At 39.3% G+C, this 26660-nt stretch overlaps 1 pseudogene; it reads right to left on the reverse strand.

The window, feature by feature from the left end:
* Window positions 1–332: 332 nt before the first annotated feature.
* On the reverse strand, window positions 333–24831 carry LOC101122029 (UDP-glucuronosyltransferase 2B31-like; annotated as a pseudogene).
* Between the last annotated feature and the right edge of the window lie 1829 nt (window positions 24832–26660).

Here is a 26660-nt window from a genome sequence, read left to right on the forward strand (position 1 = left end):
TAATTACTGAAAGATATATGAAATTAGAATTTTAAATTGACTATAATCCACCTTATATTTTTAGGTACCATTTTTCTTTGATGAACAGAACTGATCATTTCAAGAGGAATATTTTAAGTGTTTATCAAGAAATACACAGGATTATTTTCATCCTTAGAGTTGAGTGGATTAACTAACACAATATATTCAATCAAGATTAAAATTTTGGGTAAAACAGGAAGACACAGTTCTTGTCAAATATGGAGGAAAATCTCGTCACAGCTTGGTCCATAGTGGTTGAATTAAATGGAATAACACTATCTATCATGTCTGCTAGCCTGAGATCTCACAGTCTACTCCCTCTTTTTCTTCTCTCCTGTCTTAACAAACTTTTGATAGCAAAGCAAGCAACCTTTTATGGCAAGGAAAATAACAGTTGTCATACAGGCCAGCAGGAACCCAGTCACATCCAGAGAGTGGTACTGGAAGCAGGTGAGGTAGGCAGCTGGCCACAGGTGCTTGGGCTCCTTTGTGGCACATGACAAACTCGATCCAGAAGACTGCTCAGTCCAGGAGCTTCATAGGCTGATCACGTAGAATGGTTCATAACCTCAACACATTCTTTGTATACCTAAAGGAAAACCAGAGAGACATTAATTTATACAACGAACCAGGAAAGATAAATCTGTGAAATTTTCATGCAGTTAGTATAAATGAATCCCACATAAAAGAAGGAAAATATATTATTTTCCTTCAGTTCAGTTCAGTTCAGTCGCTCAGTCGTGTCTGACTCTTTGCGACCCCATGAATTGCAGCACACCAGGCCTCCCTGTCCATCACCATCTCCTGGAGTTCACTCAGACTCAGGTCAATCGAGTCCATGATGCCATACAGTCATCTCATCCTCTGTCGTCCCCTTCTCCTCCTGCCCCCAATCCCTCCTAGCATCAGAGTCTTTTCCAATGAGTCAACTCTTCGCATGAGGTGGCCAAAGTACTGGAGTTTCAGCTTTAGTATCATTCTCTCCAAAGAAATCCCAGGGCTGATCTCCTTTAGAATGGATTGGGTGGATCTCCTTGCAGTCTAAGGGACTCTCAAGAGTCTTCTCCAACACCACAGTTCAAAAGCATCAATTCTTCGGCGCTCAGCCATCTTCACAGTCCAACTCTTACATCTATACCTGACCACTGGAAAAACCATAGCCTTGACTAGACGGACCTCAGTCGGCAAAGTAATGTCTCTGCTTTTGAATATGCTGTCTAGGTTGGTCATAACTTTTCTTCCAAGGAGTAAACGTCTTTTAATTTCATGGCTGCAGTCACCATCTGCAGTGATTTTGGAGCCCCAAAAAATAAAGTCTGACACTGTTTCCACTGTTTCCCCATCCTTTTCCCATGAAGTGATGGGACTGGATGCCATGATCTTCATTTTCTGAATGTTGAGCCTTAAGCCAACCTTTTCACTCTCCTCTTTTACTTTCATCAAGAGGCTTTTAAGTTCCTCTTCACTTTCCTTAGGGACAATTAAAGAGAGCTTATGGGCTAGAATTTGTTAAATGAATAGAATTTGAAGCTATGAAAGAGAGAAAAGATGGGGAAGGAGAAATATCAAAGTCTAAAGAGTTGAATGAGTTAAATCCCTAAGGCAAAGAAAGAGAAGAGAAGAAATAAATACATGATTTGAGTGTTCAAAACTTGAATCATCCAGTAAAGAATTTTTAATAGATAAGTTTTGAAATTCTGTCATAACCCAGAGATAGCTGGTATGTCTATGATGAGGTTCAGAGACACATCCAGGCGGGGATGAGTAGGAGTAGCCCAGAAATCGATATTGACCTTTTATTAGTGAAGTAACAGTTAAAAGTGTGGAAGTGAATTGCCTTGGTTTGAATCCTGACTCTGACTCTGACTCTGACTCTGCTGCCTGTTTTTCATTCTTCCTAGTTCACAGTTTTTTTTATTGTTAAATGGAATGAATGGAAATAGTACCTATCTGATTATTTTGAGGAATAATGTGTTGATTCTTAGAGGCATTCCTAGCATAAAGTAAGCTCTCAGCAAATGTTTGCTAGTATTGTTGTTTTTATTACTAGTTGTTTTAGAATCTGGAGAAGGCTCAACATTTCACTTCCAGGCTTTGCAGTTACATTTATTTCTACAGTTGAAATGATGCTGGACTAACAGTCAAGAAAGAAGGAGGAATAAAGAAATATGACTCAGGAGCTCTGAATCACAAAGTGCTGCAACATGGCAGTGTAGCGATAATTATTGAGGCAACTTCTCTCCCTGTTCTGTACAAAACAGGTGGGGAGCACTGGGTTTTTGAGAAAAGGTCAGTAATCCAGACACATTTTTGTTATACTCTAGGGAAAGACTATAATGAAAAAGTTACTTAGTATGTGCAAAAAGACTTAGTACACCTTGTAGAGTTTCATAAACATTCCGTATATATCAGGTAATAAATTATTTTCATTTTTGGACAGCAGCTTTACAGTACTAAAGATTAAGAAATGTATAAAGATACTAGAGAGATGTACTTTTACATAAAAACCACCAGGTGAAGCCTGTAGCTCAAAAAAGAAGAAAATGTGATTCTTATGGTACTCATTCACTGTATTTGTGCTAAAATAAAAATACTACTACTTTTAAAACAAAAGTGTCCACTGTCACTGTGCTATTATTACCAATATATTCTCAAAATGTTTTCTTTCCAAAGTTACCATGAAGCAAAAGGGGAAAATATATATATCATAGTTATGATATTAATAATATCATTGAAATGGATGCTTATCCTGAAATAATTTGGAAATCAAATATTCCTGGTTTTAGAAAATTTGGCTTTTCTACAGGAATATCCCAATGTATATCTTCTAAATCAATTATGTTATGATTTTACATTCTTCTAAATAACAACTAAAAGAACTAAGAATATACCTATATTTATAAGTGGTATCTACATAGTTGAAATTGGGTAAATTAGAAGGTTCTGATTGTTTACTGTTTATCAGTGATGGGGTCAAAATATAAGCATAGAAAATTTGGAAAATATTAAGTGTAATTGGAATTTGAGCTGGATTATGTCACACTGGTTTCCTGAAAATAAACCATTTTAGAAGAGTTCCAAAACATTTGTGGAGTTTACACACTGAAAGAAAGTGTTAACTGTCAGATGAATATCTTGTAACATTCATAGTCCCTACTCTTACTCTGTTCTGGATGCTTCTTCTTAATCCTTCTGTTACCATTTCAGTGATTCCTCTCATTCTAACGAGCAACTCTTCCAAAATTGCTCCACTATCCCTAAACCTGAGATAAACATTTTCCCTAAAAACCACTGAGAAAAAACTCAACATGACACTCAAAATGGTTACTGATGACTGTTTTCAAAGTTTTGAACAATCTTACTCCTCATTGTGTTTATATGAAGTCTCATTTGTCTTTATATGAGAACTTCTCTAGGAAGAGTATCTAGAAAAACAAAACTATACTTAAAAAGGATTATTAATGACTTGCTTCAAAGTATTGAGAAAATCTGTTCTTAACATTGTTTTCAAGTCCAATCTGATGGCTCTTCCCTTGGCCTTCATATGAATGATGTTATCATGTTGATCAGCAAACAAAGGAAGGCCCACCATAGGGATCCCATGGTAGACCACCTTGTAAATGCTGTTGGTTGCACCACGAGTTATGAAAGCTTTGGTTTTTGGGTGGCCTAGGGTTGAGTGAATTTCAGTAGAATTATTAACTTTAAGTCTTAGAAATAAAATGAAAAATGGGCATTATAAGGCACTGAAAGAAGCAGTGTCTTTTAGATAACAGATGATGATACATGGGAAACTTCATTTAAACTGCTTTCAGAACTCAGCAAGAATCCATTAAGTCTGCTGAAGAGGTAAGTGAAAACTTCCTGAAAGAAGTGCTTTGTCACATTAATTCCACTAGTGAATCCAGGATTGGGAGGTGAACAAATGGAAAGAACAGTCTGGATAAAAGGAAGCACATGAACAAAAAAACCAGGGAAGGGCATGTCAGAAATATATTCTCTTATTGGAGAAGGAAATGGCAACCCACTCCAGTATTCTTGCCTGGAGAATCCCAGGGATGGGGGAACCTGCTGGGCTGCTGTCTATGGGGTCGCACAGAGTCGGACACGACTGAAGAGACTTAGCAGCAGCAGCAGCAAAGAAATAGTGAAGCTATTTATTCAGATAAGAAGGGAGTCAAGGCAACAGGAAGCATAATTGTAGTGGAACTGCAAGCAGAGGGAGGAAAAACCAAATTTTATCATGAAATGTGACATGGAATGCCCACATTTTATGTACTTATTACTGTTTCTATGAGGCCATGACCTTTCACACATAATAGCATAGACAAATGAGATTTTCAATGACAAGTATAAATATTTGAGAAATCATTAGGTGGTCTTCAGTCTAGTGCAAAACAGTCACAGATTACTAATAACTTACAATTTACTTTATTCGTATACTAACTCTCAAATTTAATAGTTACTGGTTTATTTCTTTTTGACTGTTATAGAAGGGAGCTAACATATCCACAATATAACTCATTATTTTATTAGAGTTTTTGTCTTTTTGTTTACAGAAAGGAAAGTACATACAATCATGCATGCAATGAGAAATATTTTTACAAATTGATGTAATTGTGTCCAATTCTTTGTGACTCCATGGACTGTAGCCTGCCAGGCTCCTCTGTCCATGGGATCCTCCCAGCAAGAATTCTGGAATGGATTGCCATTTTCTTCTCCAGGGTATCTTCCTGACCCAGGGATCGAATCCAGGTCTTCTGCATTGCAGGCGGATTCTTTACCATCTGAGCTATAGGGAAGTCTCTAACTTATCAATAATCAATGTAACTTATGCTGCCTAGGAAGTATAAGTTCTTTTAGACTGCAAATTGTTAAGCCCTACTTCCAACAAAAATGGTGACTGGTAGTATCTTACATGAATCCAGAGTATTAGCACTATTATAAGTTTCAAAACTGTTGAATTTAGAAAAGAAAACCATGTTACTACTTATAAATATCAATAAGGCTGTTGACAAAGTTCCAAAATGATGTTGCTAAAATTTGTCGAATCAAACCTGAACATTTTGACAATGAGGCACAAAGCATTGACAGCATTGATTAATGTGGTTTGCTTGCCCAGTACCAAAATAAGATAACCAACTTTGATTCCCAGCAAATTCCTTTAACTGTACTTTAATTTACTAGCGTTTGACTTCTACTTGTCATGTGAATGTAAAATAACTAAGTTCTCAGCAAAAAATTAGTATAGGTGCTTAGAAGAAGACTATATAATCAGATGGCAAGCTAAAAAGTAGTTCACAAATTTCCAAAATGATATTTTACATAGTAGAAAATAACACCCAAGGGTATTGTACATGGTAGAAAATAGATTACTACTATATTTTATGGAGGAGGAGGCAACTGAATCTTTTGCATGCCAGTCTTCCTCATATTTGACATCTTCTTACAGTCTCTTTTCCTTCCTCAGTTTGGAGGACAAACAGAGTCCACTAGGAGTCAGACTTAACAATGGGCAGGGTTCATTGTAAGGGCAGGACCCCCTCTTCACACTTTGATCTGACAGGGCCCAGTCAACCAGGGATGCTGATGTTTCTCTTTTTCTAAATCACTGTGGCTGGTTGGATGTCTGGAGGCAGTTTGGGGAGCCCTGACCATCCTTTCTCTATCTAGGTAGCTCCCTGAAAAGCACACTGAATAGCGTACCAAAATTTAGAGGAAATAAAAGGGGCCAGGATTACCTGGCAAGTACAAATTGCATGGCACATTTCCGGATTTTATCACAATTAACATTATTGTGCTACTACGCTTACTGGATCATCAAAAAAGCAAGAGAGTTCCAGAAAAACATTGATTTCTTCTTTACTGACTATGCCAATGCCTTTGACTGTTTGGATTACAACAAACTGTGGAATATTCTGAAAGAGATAGGAATACTAGACCATCTGACCTGCCTCTTGTGAAACCTGTATGCAGGTCAGGAAGCAACAGTAAGAACTGGACATGGACCAGGTTCGATGCATGATACTGGAGGCTGGGGGCTGGTGTACTGGGATGACTCAGAGGGATAGTACAGGGAGGGAGGAGGGAGAGGGGTTCAGGATGGGGAACATGTGTATACCTGTGGCAGATTCATGTTGATGTATGGCAAAGCCAATACAATACTGTAAAGTAATTAACCTTCAATTAAAATAAATAAATTTATATTTTAAAAAAGTGTTTAAAAAAATAAAAAAAGAACTGAACATGGAACAACAGACTGGTTCTAAATAGGAAAAGGAGTACGTCAAGGCTGTATATTGTCACCCTGCTTACTTAACATATGCAGAGTACATCGTGAGAAACCCTGGGCTGGAGGAAGACAAACTAGAATCAAGATTGCCAGAAGAAATGTCAATAACCTTAGATAAGCAGATGACACCACCCATATGGCAGAAAGTGAAGAAGAACTAAAGAGCCCCTTGATGAATGTGAAAGAGCAGAGTGAGAAAGTTGGCTTAAAGCTCAACATTCAGAAAACTAAGATCATGGCATCCGGTCCCATCACTTCATGGCAAATAGATGGAGAAACAGTGGCTGACTTTATTTTTCTGGGCTCCAAAATCACTGCAGATGGTGATTCCAGACATGAAATTAAAACACGCTTACTCCTTGGAAGGAAAGTTATGACTAACCTAGTTCAGTTCAATTCCGTTCAGTCGCTCAGTCGTGTCCGACTCTTCGCGACCTCATGAATCGCAGCACGCCAGGCCTCCCTGTCCGTCACCATCCCCGGAGTTCACCCAGACTCACGTCCATCGAGTCTGTGATGGCATCCAGGCATCTCATCCTCTGTCTTCCCCTTCTCCTCCTGCCCCCAACCCCTCCCAGCATCAGAGTCTTTTCCAATGAGTCAACTCTTCGCATGAGGTGGCCAAAGTACTGGAGCTTCAGCTTTAACATCATTCCTTCCAAAGAAATCCCAGGGCTGATCTTCTTCAGAATGGACTGGTTGGATCTCCTTGCAGTCCAAGGGACTCTCAAGAGTCTTCTCCAACACCACAGTTCAAAAGCACCAATTCTTCAGTGCTCAGCCTTCTTCACAGTCCAACTCTCACATCCATACATGACCACAGGAAAACCATAGCCTTGACTAGAAGGACCTTAGTCGGCAAAGTAATGTCTCTGCTTTTGAATATACTGTCTAGGTTGGTCATAACTTTTCTTCCAAGGAGTAAGTGTCTTTTAATTTCATGGCTGCAGTCACCATCTGCAGTGATTTTGGAGCCCCCAAAAATAAAGTCTGACACCATTTCCACTGTTTCCCCATCTATTTCCCATGAAGTGATGAGACTGGATGCCATGATCTTCGTTTTCTGAATGTTGAGCTTTAAGCCAACTTTTTCACTCTCCTCCTTCACTTTCATCAAGAGGCTTTTAGCTCCTCTTCACTTTCTGCCATAAAGGTGGTGTCTTCTGCATATCTGAGGTTATTGATATTTCTCCTGGCAATCTTGATTCCAGCTTGTGTTTCTTCCAGTCCAGCGTTTCTCATGATGTACTCTGCATAGAAGTTAAATAAGCAGGGTGACAATATACAGCCTTGACGTACTCCTTTTCCTATTTGGAACCAGTTTTTGTTCCGTGTCCTGTTCTAACTGTTGCTTCCTGACCTGCATACAGATTTCTCAAGAAGCAGGTCAGGTGGTCTGGTATTCCCATCTCTTTCAGAATTTTCCACAGCTTATTGTGATCCACACAGTCAAAAGCTTTGACATAGTCAATAAAGCAGAAACAGATGTTTTTCTGGAACTCTCTTGCTTTTCCATGATCCAGCAGATGTTGGCAATTTGATCTCTGGTTCCTCTGCCTTTTTTAAAACCAGTTTGAACATCAGGAAGTTCATGGTTCATGTATTGCTGAAGCCTGGCTTGGAGAATTTTGAGCATTACTTTACTAGCATGTGAGATGAGTGCAATTGTGCAGTAGTTCGAGCATTCTTTGGCACTGCCTTTCTTTGGAATTGGAATGAAAACTGACCTTTTCCAGTCCTGTGGCCACTGCTGAGTTTTCCAAATGTGCTGGCATATTGAGTGCAGCACTTTCACAGCATCATCTTTCAGGATTTGAAATAGCTCAACTGAAATTCCATCACCTCCACTAGCTTTGTTCGTAGCGATGCTTTCCAAGGCCCACTTGACTTCACATTCCAGGATGTCTGGCTCTAGATTAGTGATCACACCATCATGATTATCTGGGTCGTGAAGATCTCTTTTGTACAGTTCTTCTGTGTATTCTTGCCACCTCTTCTTAATATCTTCTTAGGTCCATACCATTTCTGTCCTTTATTGAGCCCATCTTGGCATGAAATGTTCCCTTGGTATCTCTAAGTTTCTTGAAGAGATCTCTAGTCTTTCCCATTGTGTTCTTTTCCTCTATTTCTTTGCATTGATGGCTGAAGAAGGCTTTCTTATCTCTTCTTGCTATTCTTTGGAACTCTGCGTTCAGATGCTTGTATCTTTCCTTTTCTCCTTTGCTTTTTGCCCCTCTTCTTTTCATAGCTATTTGTAAGGCCTCCCCAGACAGCCATTTTGCTTTTTTACGTTTCTTTTCCATGGGGATGGTCTTGATCCCTGTCTCCTGTACAATGTCACGAACCTCATTCCATAGTTCATCAGGCACTCTATCTATCAGATCTAGTCCCTTAAATCTATTTCTCACTTCCACTGTATAATCATAAGGGATTTGATTTAGGTCATACCTGAATGGTCTAGCGGTTTTCCTACTTTCTTCAATTTGAGTCTGAATTTGGTAATAAGGAGTTCATGATCTGAGCCACAGTCAGCTCCTGGTCTTGTTTTTGTTGACTATATCTATATAGAGCGTCTCCATCTTTGGCTGCAAAGAATATAATCAGTCTGATTTCGGTGTTGACCATCTGGTGATGTCCATGTGTAGAGTCTTCTCTTGCGTTGTTGGAAGAGAGTGTTTGCTATGACCAGTGCATTTTCTTGGCAAAACTCTATTAGTCTTTGCCCTGCTTCATTCCACAGTCCAAGACAGCATATTAAAAAGCAGAGACATTACTTTGTCAAAAAAGGTCTGTCTAGTTAAGGCTATGGTTTTCCAGTAGTCATGTATGGATGTGAGAGTTGGACTATAAAGAGAGATGAGTGCTGAAGAATTGATGCTTTTGAACTGAGGTGTTGGAGAAGACTCTTGAGAGTCCCTTGGACTGCAAGGAGATCCAGCCAGTCCATCCTAAAGGAGATCAATCCTGGTGTTCATTGGAAGGATTGATGTTGAAGCTGAAACTCCAATATTTTGGCCATCTGATACAAAGAGCTGACTCATTTGAAAAGACCCTGGTGTTGGGAAATATTGAAGACAGGAGGAGAAGGGGACGACAGAGGATGAGACGGTTGGATGGCATCACTGACTCAATGGACATGGGTTTGGGTGGACTCTGGGAGTTGGTGATGGACAGGGAGGCCTGGCATGCTGCAGTTCATGGGGTCGCAAAGAGACATGAGTGAGCGACTGAACTGACTGATGTTTACTGTTAAAATTTAACTCCTGAGAACATCTGTATGTTTACTGTATCCTCAGGAATCCTTGAAGGTAAAGGGTAAATGACAGGCATAATTTGGCAATTTCTGTACCTGCCCACACTACTATCATAATATCAGACATCACAATGCATCTCTTAAATATACTTCTTTTTTTATCACAATATTACTTCAAAATTCTCATCAATCAAAGACACCTGTGCTACTTTAGCACCTGCTGTGTATATTTTGGTTTTTATCTGAGGGGCTTCCATGCTGGCTCAATGGTAAAGAATCCGCTTGCAATGCAGGAGACACAGTTCAGTCCCTCGGTTGGGAAGATCCTCTGAAGAAGAAAATGGCAGTCCACTTCAGTATTCTTGCCTGGGAAATCCCACAAACAGAGAAGCCTGGCAGGCTACGGTCCATGGGGCCACAAAAGAGTCAGATACAACTTAGTTACTAAGCAATAGCAACCACATGAATATTTGAGATAAGCTGAAGGTATTAAAATGGTTTACCTTTATTACAGAAGATGTCTAAAATCTGACCTTTTATAGAGTGTAACCAACTTATTAAATATTAATAACTGTCCACTATTAAGTTACTGTGCATATCTTTTGTGGAATCTGGGCAAGGGCTGATGCAATAATATTAGCTCTTTCTTCTGACATATTAGTGACAATTGACCCCAAAGAAAACACCACAATAGCATTTTCTCCAGAGCTCTGCACAAGCTCTTCCATTTCCTGTGAAAAAAAGCAGTTTCTCCATTACAAAAGAGCAACAGCGTAGCAAACATTTGTTGAAGAATGACTGCAAACAGTTAAAGAGAAAATCTGATATTTTGAGGAATTATTATAATTGTGGCTGTTTTTCAAAATATTGTGGTAAAATACATAAAACATAAAGCTTGCCACGTTAACTACTCCTAAGTGTATAGCTTAGTAAAGTATATTCATATTCTGCAACCAATCTCCAGAACTTTCTCATCTGGCGAAAGTGGTAGTTAGTCTATGTCCATTAAGAAACTCCATTTTCCTCTTCCCCCAGCCCCTGGCAACCTTCATTCTTCTCTTATGTTTCTACAAATTTGACTAGTCTGGATACCTCATATCAGTTGAATTTTGCAGTATTTGTTTTTTTGTGTGTGATTTACTTATTTCACTCATGTAAGATTCTTCATTGTGACAAATGTCAAATCTTTTAAAACCTGAGTAATATTTCATTGTTTGTAGATATCACATTTTGTTTGTGGATTATGTGTTGATGGACACTTTGGTTCCTTCAGCCTCTTGGCTCTTGTGAATAGTGCTTTCGTGAATGTGGTGTGCAAATAGATCTTGGGATTCTAATATCAATTCTTTTGGATACATGCCCAGAAGAGGAATTTCTGGACTATGATTATATTTTCAAATTTTTGAAGAATATCCAAATTATCTTCAGTAATAGCTGTCTTTTAAGACTTCACTCCTTAGGTCCTTGAGAAGGATATGTGTGATTTGAGGACAGTTTTTTCAATCAGGTATATTTGTGGGAATGTCTGTGTATGTGTGTGTGTTTGTGTATGTGTGTGTGTGTGTGTGTGTGTGTGTAAGCAAGAAATGAGATAGAGCCAGTACACATAGTAATGAGGGGATAATATAATCTTGATAACATGATTATGCTTAGACTCTTTATCAGTAATGTAATCAATTACTAACATAGATTCTTAGCAGGAGGGATGACCACAGGATCTTAAGTCACCTTTAATTCTTTATTGTTGTAGTTCTACTACATTATCTGTTTACTCCAGTCAGACTTTCTAGGGAATTATTTTAGCTTATTCATTACTATTTCACTTCTCTGACTATGAGCACTAAGAAAGAATTATAATATAAATGATTTTATCAGTTGGTCAGCTCTGTAATTTTTATGCCTTACTTTAAACTTTCAGAATTTCTAAAATACTCTATCTAAATTACTAATCACTGACATTGAAGAGTCTGGTATTATGGTTTGGAAGTTCTGTAAAGCAATCCTTTGAGTCCTATTTATATATGACCCAGAGATATGCCTATGTGATTACATATTTCGGTGACCATATTGCTGGGTTTGTTTACATATTACACCCTTTGCCCTGAGCTCATATTGTATGATCAATGTCACAGTAGGCTGTGCTATGTGCAACTGCTGTGAAGGACTCTTGCTATCATCTCAATGGGTACCCCAGAGAGCATCTGCTCCCCAGTGGGACAGCATTATCCTGATACAAAATAAATAGGAACATTACAATAAAAAACCATAAGACAATATCCAGGATGAATATACATGCAAAAATTCTCATCCAAATAGCAAACCAAACTCAAGAATACATTAAGAGGACCATATAGCATGACTAAGACAGATTTATCCCTGAGATGAAAGGATGGTTCAACATACCAAAATCAAACACAATACTTTATACCAATAGAATACAAGACAAAATAAATTGATCATCTCAGTAGATGCAGAAAATGCATTTGACAAGACAAAAAAATCCTTTTATGATTAAAAACCCTCAACATACTGGATATAGAAAGAACATACCTCAGTAATAACAGCCATATATGACAAATCCAAAGGTAACATTATACACAATGGTGAAAAGTTAAAGGTTTTTATCTAAGATCAGGAATAAGACAAGGAGGGCCACTCCCACACTTAGTCAGTTTAACCTAGAAGTTCTGGCTAGAACAACGAGGTAAGACAAAAGAATCAAAGGATCCAAATCAAAAAGGAATAATAGAAATTATCACTTTTGCAGATGACAAATTTTTTTTGTATAGAAAATCCCAGACAGTCAACCATAAAACTGAACTAATCAACAAATTAAGTAAAGTTGCAAGATATATGGAGAAGGCAATGGCACCCCACTCCAGTACTCTTGCCTGGAAAATCCCATGGACAGAGGAGCCTGGTAGGCTGCAGTCCATGCGGTCACTAAAAGTCGGACACGACTGAGTAACTTCCCTTTCACTTTTCACTTTCATGCACTGGAGAAGGAAACGGCAACCCACTCCAGTATTCATGCCGGGAGAATCCCAGGGACGAGGGAGCCTGATGGGCTGCTGTCTATGGAGTCGCAGAGAGTTGGACATGACTGAAGCCATTTAGCAGCAGCAGCAGTAGCAAGATATAAAATCAACATACAGAAATCAGTTGTATTTCTGTATACTAGAAGCTCTATACAGTCAACAAAAACAAGACAAGGAGCTGACTGTGGCTCAGATCATGAACTCCTTATTACCAAATTCAGACTCAAATTGAAGAAAGTAGGGAAAACCGCTAGACCATTCAGGTATGACCTAAATCAAATCCCTTATGATTATACAGTGGAAGTGAGAAATAGATTTAAGGGCCTAGATCTGATAGATAGAGTGCCTGATGAACTATGGAATGAGGTTCGTGACATTGTACAGGAGACAGGGATCAAGACCATCCCCATGGAAAAGAAAATGCAAAAAAGCAAAATGGCTGTCTGGGGAGGCCTTACAAATAGCTATGAAAAGAAGAGGGGCAAAAAGCAAAGGAGAAAAGGAAAGATACAAGCATCTGAACGCAGAGTTCCAAAGAATAGCAAGAAGAGATAAGAAAGCCTTCTTCAGCCATCAATGCAAAGAAATAGAGGAAAAGAACACAATGGGAAAGACTAGAGATCTCTTCAAGAAACTTAGAGATACCAAGGGAACATTTCATGCCAAGATGGGCTCAACAAAGGACAGAAATGGTATGGACCTAACAGAAGCAGAAGATATTAAGAAGAGGTGGCAAGAATACACAGAAGAACTGTACAAAAAAGATCTTCACGACCCAGATAATCATGATGGTGTGATCACTAATCTAGAGCCAGACATCCTGGAATGTGAAGTCAAGTGGGCCTTGGAAAGCATCGCTACGAACAAAGCTAGTGGAGGTGATGGAATTTCAGTTGAGCTATTTCAAATCCTGAAAGATGATGCTGTGAAAGTGCTGCACTCAATATGCCAGCACATTTGGAAAACTCAGCAGTGGCCACAGGACTGGAAAAGGTCAGTTTTCATTCCAATTCCAAAGAAAGGCAGTGCCAAAGAATGCTCGAACTACTGCACAATTGCACTCATCTCACATGCTAGTAAATAATGCTCAAAATTCTCCAAGCCAGGCTTCAGCAATACATGAACCGTGAAATTCCTGATGTTCAAACTGGTTTTAGAAAAGGCAGAGGAACCAGAGATCAAATTGCCAACATCTGCTGGATCATGGAAAAGCAAGACAGTTCCAGAAAAACATCTATTTCTATTTTATTGACTATGTCAAAGCTTTTGACTGTGTGGATCACAATAAGCTGTGGAAAATTCTTCAAGAGATGGGAATACCAGACCACCTGACCTGGCTCTTGAGAAATCTGTATGCAGGTCAGGAAGCAACAGTTAGAACAGGACATGGAACAACAAACTGGTTCCAAATAGGAAAAGGAGTACGTCAAGGCTGTATATTGTCACCCTGCTTATTTAACTTCTATGCAGAGTACATCATGAGAAACACTGGACTGGAAGAAACACAAGCTGGAATCAAGATTGCCAGGAGAAATATCAATAACCTCAGATATGCAGAAGACACCACCTTTATGGCAGAAAGTGAAGAGAAACTAAAAAGACTCTTGATGAAAGTGAAAGAGGAGAGTGAAAAAGTTGGCCTAAAGCTCAACATTCAGAAAATGAAGATCCTGATATCTGGTCCCATCACTTCATGGGAAATAGATGGGAAACAGTGGAAATAGTGTCAGACTTTTTTTGGAGGGGCTTCAAAATCACTGCAGATGGTGATTGCAGCCATGAAATTAAGACGCTTACTCCTTGGAAGAAAAGTTATGATCAACCTAGACAGTATATTCAAAAGAAGAGACATTACTTTGCCGACTAAGGTCTGTCTTGTCAAGGCTCTGGTTTTCCCTGTGGTCATGTATGGATGTGAGAGTTGGACTGTGAAGAAGGCTGAGCACCGAAGAATTGATGCGTTTGAACTGTGGTGTTGGAGAAGACTCTTGAGAGTCCCTTGGACTGCAAGGAGATCCAACCAGTCCATTCTGAAGGAGATCAGCCCTGGGATTTCTTTGGAAGGAATGATGTTAAAGCTGAAGCTCCAGTACTTTGGCCACCTCATGCGAAGAGTTGACTCATTGGAAAAGACTCTGATGCTAGGAGCAATTGGGGGCAGGAGAGGGGGGCGACCGAGGATGAGGTGGTTGGATGGCATCACTGCCTCGATGGAGGTGAGTCTGGGTGAACTCTGGGAGATGGTGATGGACAGGGAGGCCTGGTGTGCTGTGATTCATGGGGTCACAAAGAGTCGGACATGACTGAGTGACTGAACTGAACTGAACTAAACAATGAAACATCTGAAAAAAAAACTATCCCATTCACAATAGCATCAATAATAAGAAAATAACTATAAATTAATTTAACCAATGAAGTGAAAGATCTGTACAATGATAACTACAAGACTTTGTTGAAAGAAATAGAATAAAACACAAAGAAATGGAAAGATATCTTGTGTTCATGGATCAGAAGAATTAATAGTTAAAATGTCCACACTCTCCAAAGCCAAAGATAACACGCCTCTCAATTTCAAATTATACTGCAAATTACAGTATTTAAGACAATAATGTATTGGCCTAAAAATAGAAACATAAGACAATGAAACAGAATACAGGATCCAGAATTAAATCATTGCATGTACAGTCAACTAATATTCACAATGAATGCAAGAACATCCAATCTTGAAAGAATAGTCTCTTCTTTCTCTTCTGAGGAAACTAGATTAACACATGCAAAAAAAAAAAATTAAGAAAAAGAATGAAATAAGACCCCTAACTTACACCACTCACAAAAATTATTTGAAAATGGATCAATGGTTTAATATGACCAAAAATAATAACATTCCTCAAAGAAGCTCCTATTTTTGTTTTCTTTTTTTTTTTGGATATGACACCAAAATCACAACAAAAGAAAAAGAAATTAACTAATTGGGACTAAATCAAACTTAAAAGTTTCTGCACAGCAAAAGAAACAGTCAGATAAAAATGCAACCTACAGTATAGGAGAAAAATATTGCAAACCACACATAAAAAGAGGCATTAACATCATATATATATTATATATAACTCATACATCTCAATAATCAAAAAATTAATTGCAATTGGCAGATAGACAAGATAGACATTTTTCCAAAGGTACCCAAATGGCCAGCAGGTATCTGAAAAGATGTTTACCATCGTTGATACTCAGGGCAATGGAAATAAAAACCTCAATGAGATACCATCTCACACCTGTTAGAAAGTCTACCATTAAGAATATAAACGATATGTGTTGATGAGACTGTGGAGAAAAGGAAATGTAAATTGGTTGAGTGTCTGTGGAAAACAAAATGTAGTTTTCTACAAAATTAGAAAGAGGTCTATTATGTGACCCAGAAATTTCACTTCTGGGTATATACCTGAAGAAAACAAAAGCAGTGTGGTAAAGAAATATTTGTTACAGCTGGTTTTAGAAAAGGCAGAGGAACCAGAGATCAAATTGCCAACATCCGCTAGATCATGGAAAAAGCAAGAGAATTCCAGAAAAAACATCTATCTCTGCTTTATTGACTATGCCAAAGCCTTTGACTGTGTGGATCACAATAAGCTGTGGAAAATTCTGAAAGAGATGGGAATACCAGACCACCTGACCTGGCTCTTGAGAAATCTGTATGCAGGTCAGGAAGCAACAGTTAGAACAGGACATGGAACAACAGACTGGTTGCAAATAGGAAAAGGAGTATGTCAAGGCTGTATATGGTCACCTTGCTTATTTAACTTCTATACAGAGTACATACATCATGAGAAATGCTGGGCTGGAGGAAGCACAAGCTGGAATCGAGAAATATCAATAACCTCAGATATGCAGATATGCAGATGACACCACCCTTATGGTAGAAAGTGAAGAGGAGCTAAAAAGACTCTTGATGAAAGTGAAAGAGGAGAGCGAAAAAGTTGGCTTAAAGCTCAACATTCAGAAAACGAAGATCTTGGCATCCGGTCCCATCACTTCATGGGAAATAGATGGGAAACAGTGGAAACAGTGTCAGACTTTATTTCTGAGGGCTCCAAAATCACTGCAGATGGTGACTGCAGCCATGAAATTAAACGATGCTTACTCCTTGGAAGAAAAGTTATGACCAACCTAGAGAGCATATTCAAAAGCAGAGACATTACTTTGCCGACTAAGGTCCTTCTAGTCAAGGCTCTGGTTTTTCCTGTGGTTATGTATGGATGTGAGAGTTGGACTGTGAAGAAGGCTGAGTGCCGAAGAATTGATGCGTTTGAACTGTGGTGTTGGAGAAGACTCCTGAGAGTCCCTTGGACTGCAAGGAGATCCAACCAGTCCATTCTGAAGGAGATCAGCCTTGGGATTTCTTTGGAAGGAATGATGCTAAAGATGAAGCTCCAGTACTTTGGCCACCTCATGCGAAGAGTTGACTCATTGGAAAAGACTCTGATGCTGGGAGGGATTGGGGGCAGGAGGAGAAGGGGACGACCCAGGATGAGATGGCTGGATGGCACCACGGACTCGATGGACGCGAGTCTGAGTGAACTCCGGGAGATGGTGATGGACAGGAAGGCCTGGTGTGCTGTGATTCATGGGGTCGCAAAGAATCGGACAGGACTGAGCGAGTGAACTGAACTGAACTTATTCATGGAGCCAAGGGGAAAATTCCAGTCCCTTATAATGAAAAAGCAAAATGGCTGTCTGAGTAGGCCTTACAAATAGCTGTGAAAAGAAGAGAAGTAAAAAGCAAAGGAAAAAAATAAAGATATACCCATTTGAATGCAGAGTTCCAAAGAAGAGCAAGGAGAGATAAGCAAGCCTTCCTTAGTGATCAGTGCAAAGAAATAGAGGAAAACAATAGAATGGGAAAGACTAGAGATCTCTTCAAGAAAATTAGAGATAGCAAGGGAATATTTCATGCAAAGATGGGCTCAATAAAGGACAGAAATGGTATGGACCTAACAGAAGCAGAAGATATTAAGAAGTGGTGGCAAGAGTACACAAAAGAACTGTACAAAAAGATCTTCACAACACAGATAATCACAATGGTGTTGATCACTCACCTAGAACCAGACTTCCTGGAATGCGAAGTCAGGTGGCGTTCAGGAAACATCACTATGAACAAAGCTAGTGGAAGTGATGGAATTCCAGATGAGCTATTTCAAATCCTAAAAGATGATGCTGTGAAAGTGCTGCACTCAATATGCCAGCAAATTTAGAAAACTCAGCAGTGGCCATAGGACTGGAAAAGGTCAGTTTTCATTCCAATCCCTAAGAAAGGCAATGCAAAAGAATGCTTAAACTACCGCACAATTGCACTCATCTCACACGCTAGTAAAATAATGCTCAAAATTCTCCAAGCCAGGCTTCAACAGTAGGTGAACCGTGAACTTCCAGATGTTCAAGCTTGTTTCAGAAAAGTCAGAGAACCAGAGATCAAATGGCCAACATCCTCTGGATCATGGAAAAAGCAAGAGAGCTGCAGGAAAACATCTGTTTCTGCTTTATTGACTATGCCAAAACCTTTGACTGTGTGGATCACAAAAAAACTGTGGGAAATTCTGAGAAAGATGGGAATACCAGACCACCTGACCTGCCTCTTGAGAAATCTGTATTCAGGTCAAGAAGCAACAGTTAGAACTGTACATGGAACAACAGACTGGTTCCAAATGGGAAAAGGAGTACGTCAAGGCTGTATATTGTCACCCTGCTTATTTAACCTACGTGCCGAGTACATCATGAGAAACCCTGGGCTGGATGAAGCACAAGCTGGAATCAAGATTGCCAGGAGAAATATCAATAACGTCAGATATGCAGATGACACCACCCTTATGGCAGAAAGTGAAGATCTACAGAGCCTTTTGATGAAAGTGAAAGAGGGGAGTGAAAAAGTTGGCTTAAAGCTCAACATTCAGAAAAATCAGATCATGGCATCCGGTCCCATCACTTCATGGCAAATAGATGGAGAAACAGTGGAACCAGTGACAGACTTTATTCTTTTGGGCTCCAAAATCACTGTAGATGGTGACTACAACCATGAAATTAAAAGATGCTTACTCCTTGGAAGAAAAGTTATGACCAACCTAGACAGCATATTAAAGAGCAGAGACATTACTTTGCCAACAAAGGTCTGTCTAGTTAAGGCTATGCTTTTTCCAGTAGTCATGTATGAATTGAGAGTTGGACTGGAAAGAAAGCTGAGTGCCGAAGAATTGATGCTTTTGAACTGTGGTGTTGGTGAAGACTCTTGAGAGTCCCATGGACTACAAGGAGATCCAACCAGTCCATCCTAAAGGAAAACAGTCCTGAATGTTCATTGGCAGGTCTGATGTTGAAGCTGAAACTGTGAACTTCAGCTACCTGATTTGAAGAACTGACTCATTGGAAAAGACCCTGAGGCTCAGAAAGATTGAAGGCGGGAGGATTAGGGGACAACAGAGGATGAGACTGTTGGATGGCGTCACCGACTCAATGGATATGAGTTTGAATAAACTCTGGGAGTTGGTGATGGACAGGGAGGCCTGGCATGCTGCAGTCCATGGGGTTGCAAAGAATTGGACACTACTGAGTGACTGAACTCTACTGAACCGAAGGGAAAAAACCAAAGTGCCGATCACTTGGTGAATGCATGAAGAAGATCTGATACACACATGTGCGCGCACACACACACACACACACACACACACGCACACAGAGGCACAGACATAGAATATATGCATCCATGGGAAAGGAATTCTGTCATATTTGATAACATGGATGAACTTTGACAAGATTATGCTAGAATTTGTACATTCATTCTAATCTTTTATCTACTTCTATAATTAAATATACATTATGACATATATTTTGAAAATTGTAATCTAACATATTCTTTTTTATCCTACAAAAAATTATGATCTTATTATGTTTGTTATTTTCTACTTGTTTCCAAATAAGTCTCATATGTAGATGATTTAGGGTAATGAAGTATTCTTTGATAGTTCAATTATAATGGTGTAATGTGCACATTGATACATTGTTTAATCATTGCTTAATATTGGATATTTATATTGCTTCCTGTGTTAACTCTTATGAATTACTGCCCATAATATTGTTTTTGCACATCTTGATTATTTTTTTCTGTATCATTTCATAGGAGTATTTTGTGAAACCAAAGGCTATAAGCATTTTTAAGATTCTGGACACATTTTGCCAAACATCTTGTTCCTTCAAAATGTACAGAAATTTTCTGAAAACCTAATAGTTAATGGAAAAGGTGGTAGTTTGAAAGAACAGTTTCTCTGTATAATAAAACTTTCACAGTCAATGACTTGGATTCAAATCTTGTTTCTCCAACCTAATAAAAATACATATTATTACTAATTATTGTGATTTACTGCTATTCATCTTTCTCTTTTACCTTATTCTTCTCCTGCTAATCTCTTCTCCTATTAACATTGTCACTTTTCTGAAATGAGAATGGGGAAATCTTTTAAAAAATGGAGTTAGGTAGCACAGAACTTTCACTAATCTTATCTCAGCTTTTGGACACTCTGAAAGTTAACAGAGATAACCCAAGCTTTTGTAATCAAAAGTGATATTGTGTTTTACCTTTGAAAAAGATGTTTCATTTTTCCACCAATAAGAGACAAGAAGAATTTCTTGAGAGATCACAAAATAGTTCACAGATTAAATTCTTGCTTTCCTTCACATGGACTGTCATCCTAAACCAAAGAGAATTTTTATAATTTGAAAATATGGGCAATTTTCAGATTCATGTATGAATAATTATTTGGTCCTCTTCACATGTACAGAATTTATGGTTCTGATGTATGCAGTGTAAATTCTATCAGGCAGCTATGATGTTAAGACCTACATTCTTTTAAGGGAGCTTTTCTGATGTTTTCTTTAAGCTTAGTATAGGCAGAAAACACCTGGTCATTAGAATAAATGAGAATAAATTCTCCCTTTTATGTTGTAAGATGTAAAACCCTGGAGTTTTTAATGAGGAATGGTTTAAACGCTGGTGTGAAGGTGAGAAATGTTGGGTTTTGTTGCAAAAATTGTTAGGTCATACATTTCATACATTTATATTGTTGAATAACTATTAACCTCATTACTACTCCACCAGTTTTTCTTTCCTGTCTTCCTCCGCACATGCCCTATCCCTTCTGTTTATTCCTAAATATCCTTCAGATCTCACCTTAATAACAGTGCCTCAGAGATAATTTCTATGATTCACCCTGGATATTTCCTTAGTGTTGTGGTCTTTTCTTCTTATAATAATTTTAACACAATTTTTGTGTGCTGTTATTCTTTTACTTCCCTGGTGACTCAGAGAATAAAGTGTCTGCCTGCAATGCGGGAGACCTGGGTTCGATCCCTGGGTCGAGAAGATCCCCTGGAGAAGGAAACGACAACCCACTCCAGTATTCATGCCTGGTCCCATGGACAGAGGAGCCTGGTAGGCTACAGTCCACAGGGTTGCAAAGAGTCGGACATGACTGAATGACTTTACTTTCCCATTCTATCTTACATAAAGTATCAGGTGGCAGAAACTGTGCCTACACCATATCTCTGCATTATAGCACTTATTTCTGGAATATGCTAGTCACCATTATAATTTTTTGAATGAATGTCTGATGCTTTATTATGTGTTCAATAATGAATTCATGATTTGATCAACATATTCTCAAAGTCTCATGAGTTTCTCATTTCTCCAGGATACCCTCCTTCCCAGTTTACTCTTTAATGATAGTAAAATCCAGATACTGTGTTTGCATAGAAATAAATGAGTTTTCAGTTGGCAGATCACTTTTGTAAGCTTTCTATATCTTGCTCATTGAAATCAAATATTCTAAATAAAGCAAACAGACTTATTGAAAATGCAAAGTAAACAAAACAAAGCAAATAGGAATATGCCACATTAGGCAGGGGTTTGGCAGCTTTGCAGTGGAGGCCTCCAACAAATTCAAAATTTGGTAGCAGAAGGCAAGGGAATTCAAAATCACAGTAGGTTCAAATGAGCCACATCTCACCTTTCCCCATTGTCTCTGATAATGTAGTGGGTCTTCTTGAAAGGAAAAACAAAAACAAAAGCAAGAAGGAAGATTAGACAAAATGAGAATGCTACCATGTGAATATTTTAAGTAATTTTTAGAAAGGAGCTTAGAATGATACAGCCAAAGATGTTTGAAAGTGTCTGTTCTTTGATAAAGCCATTAGATACGGGTATAATGTAATACACATGTGTGTTCAGTCTCTCAGTCATGTCCAGCTCTTTGAGATCCCATGGACTGTAGCCTGCCAGGCTCCTCTGTCCATGGGATTCTGCAGGCAAGAATAATAGAGTGGGTTGCTGCGTCCTCCTCCAGGGAATCTTCCCAACCCAGGGATCAAACCTGGGTCTCTTGCATCTCCTGCATTGGCAGGCAGATTCTTTACCACCAAGCCACTTGGGAAACCCTATAATATAATAATATAACAATAGAATAATATTATATTATAATATAATATGGGCTTCCCTTATTGTTCAGCTGGTAAAGAATCCACCTGCAATGCGGGAGACCTAGGTTCTATCCCTGGGTTGGGAAGATCCCCTGGAGAAGGGAAAGGCTACCCACTCCAGTACTCTGGCCTGGACACGAATAATACAGTATAGAAACTGAGATAACCAAATAGGAAGAATTTCTAAATCCTATCTAGATACTAGTGCTCCAAATATGTGTGTCATTTCTCAATTTAAGTGACTTCATCTATCAAGAAATTTTATGGAGTTTCCAGTGATTTTTTTTAAGTTAAAAAAAAATTTAGTAAGTTGGATATATAATTGCTTGGAGAATTTCCAAGTTCTTCAGTCTGTAGCTTGTTACTTCCTGAAATGTTCTGTGTTAGTGATGGTCCACAGGGTTCTACTATCAGTTCAGTTCAGTTCAGTTTCTCAGTTGTGTTTAACTCTTTGTGACCCCATGGACTGCAGCATGCCAGGTCTCCCTGTCCATCACCAACTCCCAGAGCTTACTAAAATTCATGTCCATTGAGTCAGTGATGCCATCCAACCATCTCATCCTGTCATCCCCTTCTCTTCCCACCTTCAATCTCTCTCAGCATCAGGGTCTTTTCAAATGAGTCAGCTCTTCGCATCAGGTGGCCAAAGTATTGGAGTTTCAGCTTCAGCATCAGTCCTTCCAATGAATATTCAGAACTGATTTCCTTTAGAACTGACTGGTTATATCTCCTTGCTATCCAAGGGACTCTCAAGAGTTTTCTCCAAGACCACAATTCAAATTATTAATTCTTCAGTGCTCAGAGTCCAACTCTCACATCCATACATGACTACTGGAAAAACCATAGCTTTGACTAGATGAACCTTTGTTGGCAAAGTTGTCTCTGCTTTACAATATGCTGTCTAGGTCATAACTTTTCTTTTAAGGAGCAAGCGTCTTTTAATTTCATGAATGCAGTCACCATGTACAGTGATGTTGGAGCCCAAGAAAATGAAGTCTTCATTGTTTCCACTGTTTCCCCATCTATTTGCCATGAAGTGATGGGACCGGATGCCATGATCTTAGTTTTCTGAATGTTGAGGTTTAAGCCAACTTTTTCACTCTCCTCTTTCACTTTCATCAAGAGGCTGTTTAGTTCTTCACTTTCTGCCATAAGGGTGATGTCATCCAAATATCTGAGGTTATTGATATTTCCCCCAGCAATCTTGATTCCAGCTTGTACTTTATCCAGCCTGGCATTTCTCATGATGTACTCTGCATATAAGTTCAATAGTTCAGTTCAGTTCAGTTGCTCAGTCGTGTCCGACTCTTTGCGACTCCATGAACTGCAGCACACCTGGCCTCCCTGCCCATCACCAACTCCCTGAGTTTACCCAAACTCATGTCCATTGAGTCAGTGATGTCATCTAACCATTTCATCCTCTGTCGTCCCCTTCTCCTCCTGCCTTAAATCTTTCCCGACACCAAGGTCTTTTCAAATAAGTCAGCTCTTTGCATCAGGTGGCCAAAATATTGGAGTTTCAGCTTCAACATCAGTCCTTCTAAATAAGCAGGGTGAAAATATACAACTTTGATGTACTCCTTTCCTTATTTGGAACTAGTCTGTTGTTCCATATCCACTTCTAACTATTGCTTCTTGACATGCATACAAGTTTCTCAGGAGGCAGGTAAGGTGGTCTGGTATTCCCATCTCTTTAAGAATTTTCCAGTTTGTGGTCATCCACAGTCAAAGGCTTTGGTATAGTCGATAAAGCAGAAGCAGATATTTTTCTGGAACTCTCTTGCTTTTTTGATGACCCAACAGATGTTGGCAATTTGATCTCTGGTTCTACTTTGCCGTATAATTTAAGTGTTTCTGTATTATTTATGAGATCAGTGGATTATTTTATATTTTCACTTCATCTTTACACTTATAGGAGAAAAATTCTTGGAACTTTATACAAACACACTTTCTGAGGCAAAAAGTTAGGGCTCATCCTAAAAACTAAAAGATAACTTACCTAAGCACTTCGCTGTAAAACAGATTCCATTTGTTTGCATTAAGTGCCTGGAAACAGAAGTCAAAATAAAGTACATATATCATATTTTTTAGCCTTTCCATGAATGTCATATGGTCATTTAGTTCTGACATAATAACAGGTATCTAGGATGGTGGGAATGGAATTTTTCCACTATATTTTTCAATTGAATAACCAGGGTGAAACAGACTGTACATTAAAGGTATTTTAAGTATCTCAGCCAGCAACTCACCACAAGTCCAATGGCATCTGCAAGAACGACCTTGAACCTTGATTCCTGTAGCTTTGTCATAAGTTTCTTGTTTGAAACAACATCTTCTCAAAACTTCATAGTAGTATCAAAATATTCCAAAATTGCATTTTTTAGCATTGAGAAATGTGTCCAAAATGAGTGTTTTGACACACTCATCCACACATCTTGACAAAATGCTTGATAAAATTTTTATAATCATCGTTAGCTAAAGAAAGCCTCAAACTTAATAGCAGATGGTTTGTTGGGATCAATAAGAATAGAAACTGAAGATGTCAAAACAGTCAGATCATGACCCCTTGTGAAAAGTTGATCCAGAATCATCTTCATATTAATCCAATGACTATATTCCACTGGCCATGCCGGCACCTTTCCACAACTTCCACAGCTAAAGCAGCAAGTCAGCCTTAGCAGCAACAGAAATGACAGACAGTTCGTAGACATCTTATTTGTATGCAAAAATTGCTGAATCCTTTTGCCATTGCTCATGCTTATATCTCCTCATGCTTATGAGGAGGTACCCCATGTCCCAGGTCAGAGAAACCCCAGTAAGAGGATAGGTGCTGGAGTGCAGCTGTGCAGCGCTTAAGTGGCTGTAAGGAGGTACCCCATGACCCAGGGCAAAGGGGAAGCCCCAGAAAGATGGTAGGAGGGGTGAATTCGCATTTAGAATCAAATCCCATTCCCTCTAGAGATGCTCAGAGGGCTCAGACAAACCTTGTGTGCACCAGGACCCAGGGACCCTACAGAGACAGAGCTATGTTGAGCATCTCCTGTGGAGGTACGGGTCAGCAGTGGACTGCCACAGAGACAGGGACCCTGGGTGAAGCAGACTTGGGTATGGCATAAACCCTCTTGGAGGAGGTCACCATTAACCCCACCATAGAGCTGCCAGAACTTACACAAGACTGGGAAATAAATTCTTGAAGGGCACAAACAGAACCTTGTGTGCACCAGGACCCAGGAGAAAGGAGCAGCGACCCCACAAGAGACTGACCCAGACTTGCCTGGAAGTGTCCAGGATTCTCCAGGAGAGGCGTGGGTCGGTTGTGGCCTGCTGCAAGGTTGGGGGCAGTGGGTGTAGCAGTACATGCATGGGATCTTTTGAAGGCGGTCCCATTAACTTCATTACCTCCACCATAGTTTGGCCCCAGGTAAACAGCAGGGAGGGAACACAGCTCCACCCATCAACAGAAAATTGGATTACAGATTTACTGAATATGGAGCCATCCATGAGAACAAGACCCAGTTTCACCCTCATTCAGTCTCTCTCATCAGGAAGCTTCCATAAGCCTCTTATCCTTCTCTATGAGAGGGCAGACAGAATAAAACCGCAATCACAGAAAACTAACCAATCTGATCACATGGACCGCAGCCTTGTCTAACTCAGTGAAACTATGAGCCATGCCATGTAGGGTCACCCAAGACAGATGGGTCATGGTGGAGAGATCTGACAAAATGTGGTCCACTCCACTGGAGAAGGGAATGGAAAACCACTTCAGTTTTCTTGCCTTGAGAACCCCAGGAACGGTATGAAAAGGCAAAAAGATAGGACACTGCAAGATGAACTCCCCAGGTCAGTAGATGCCCAAATACTACTGGAGATCAGTGAAGAAATAACTCCAGAAAGAATGAAGAGACAGAACCAAAGCAAAAACAACACCCAGTTGTGGATGTGACTGATGATAGAAGCAAAGTCCGATGTTATAAAGAGCAATATTGCATAGGAACCTGGAATGTTAGGTCCATGAATTAAGGCAAATTGGAAGTGGTCAAACAGGAGATGGCAAGAGTGAACATCGACGTTTTAGGAATCAGTGAACTGATTCCTAAATGGACTGGAATGGGTGAATTTAACTCAGATGACCATTATATCAATGACTGTGAGCAAGAATCCCTTAGAAGAAATGGAATAGCCATCATAGTCAAGAAAAGAGTCTGAAATACAGTTCTTGGATGCAATCTCAAAAACGACAGAATGACATCTGTTCATTTCCAAGGCAAACCATTCAATATCATAGTAATCCAAGTCTATGCCCTAACCAGTAATACTGAAGAAGCTGAAGTTGAATGGTTTTATGAAGACCTACAAGACCTTCTAGAACTAACACCCAAAAAAAGATGTCATTTTCATTATAGGGGACTGGAATGCAAAAGTAGGAAGTCAAGAAACACCTGGGGTAACAGGCAAATTTGGACTGGAGTATGGAATGAAGCAGGGCAAAGGCTGATGGAGTTTTGCCAAGAGAGGGCACTCGTCATAGCAAATACCC

The sequence above is a fragment of the Ovis aries genome, chromosome 6 (assembly GCF_016772045.2).
Source record: "Ovis aries strain OAR_USU_Benz2616 breed Rambouillet chromosome 6, ARS-UI_Ramb_v3.0, whole genome shotgun sequence".
In the NCBI taxonomy this organism is placed as follows: Eukaryota; Metazoa; Chordata; class Mammalia; order Artiodactyla; family Bovidae; genus Ovis; species Ovis aries.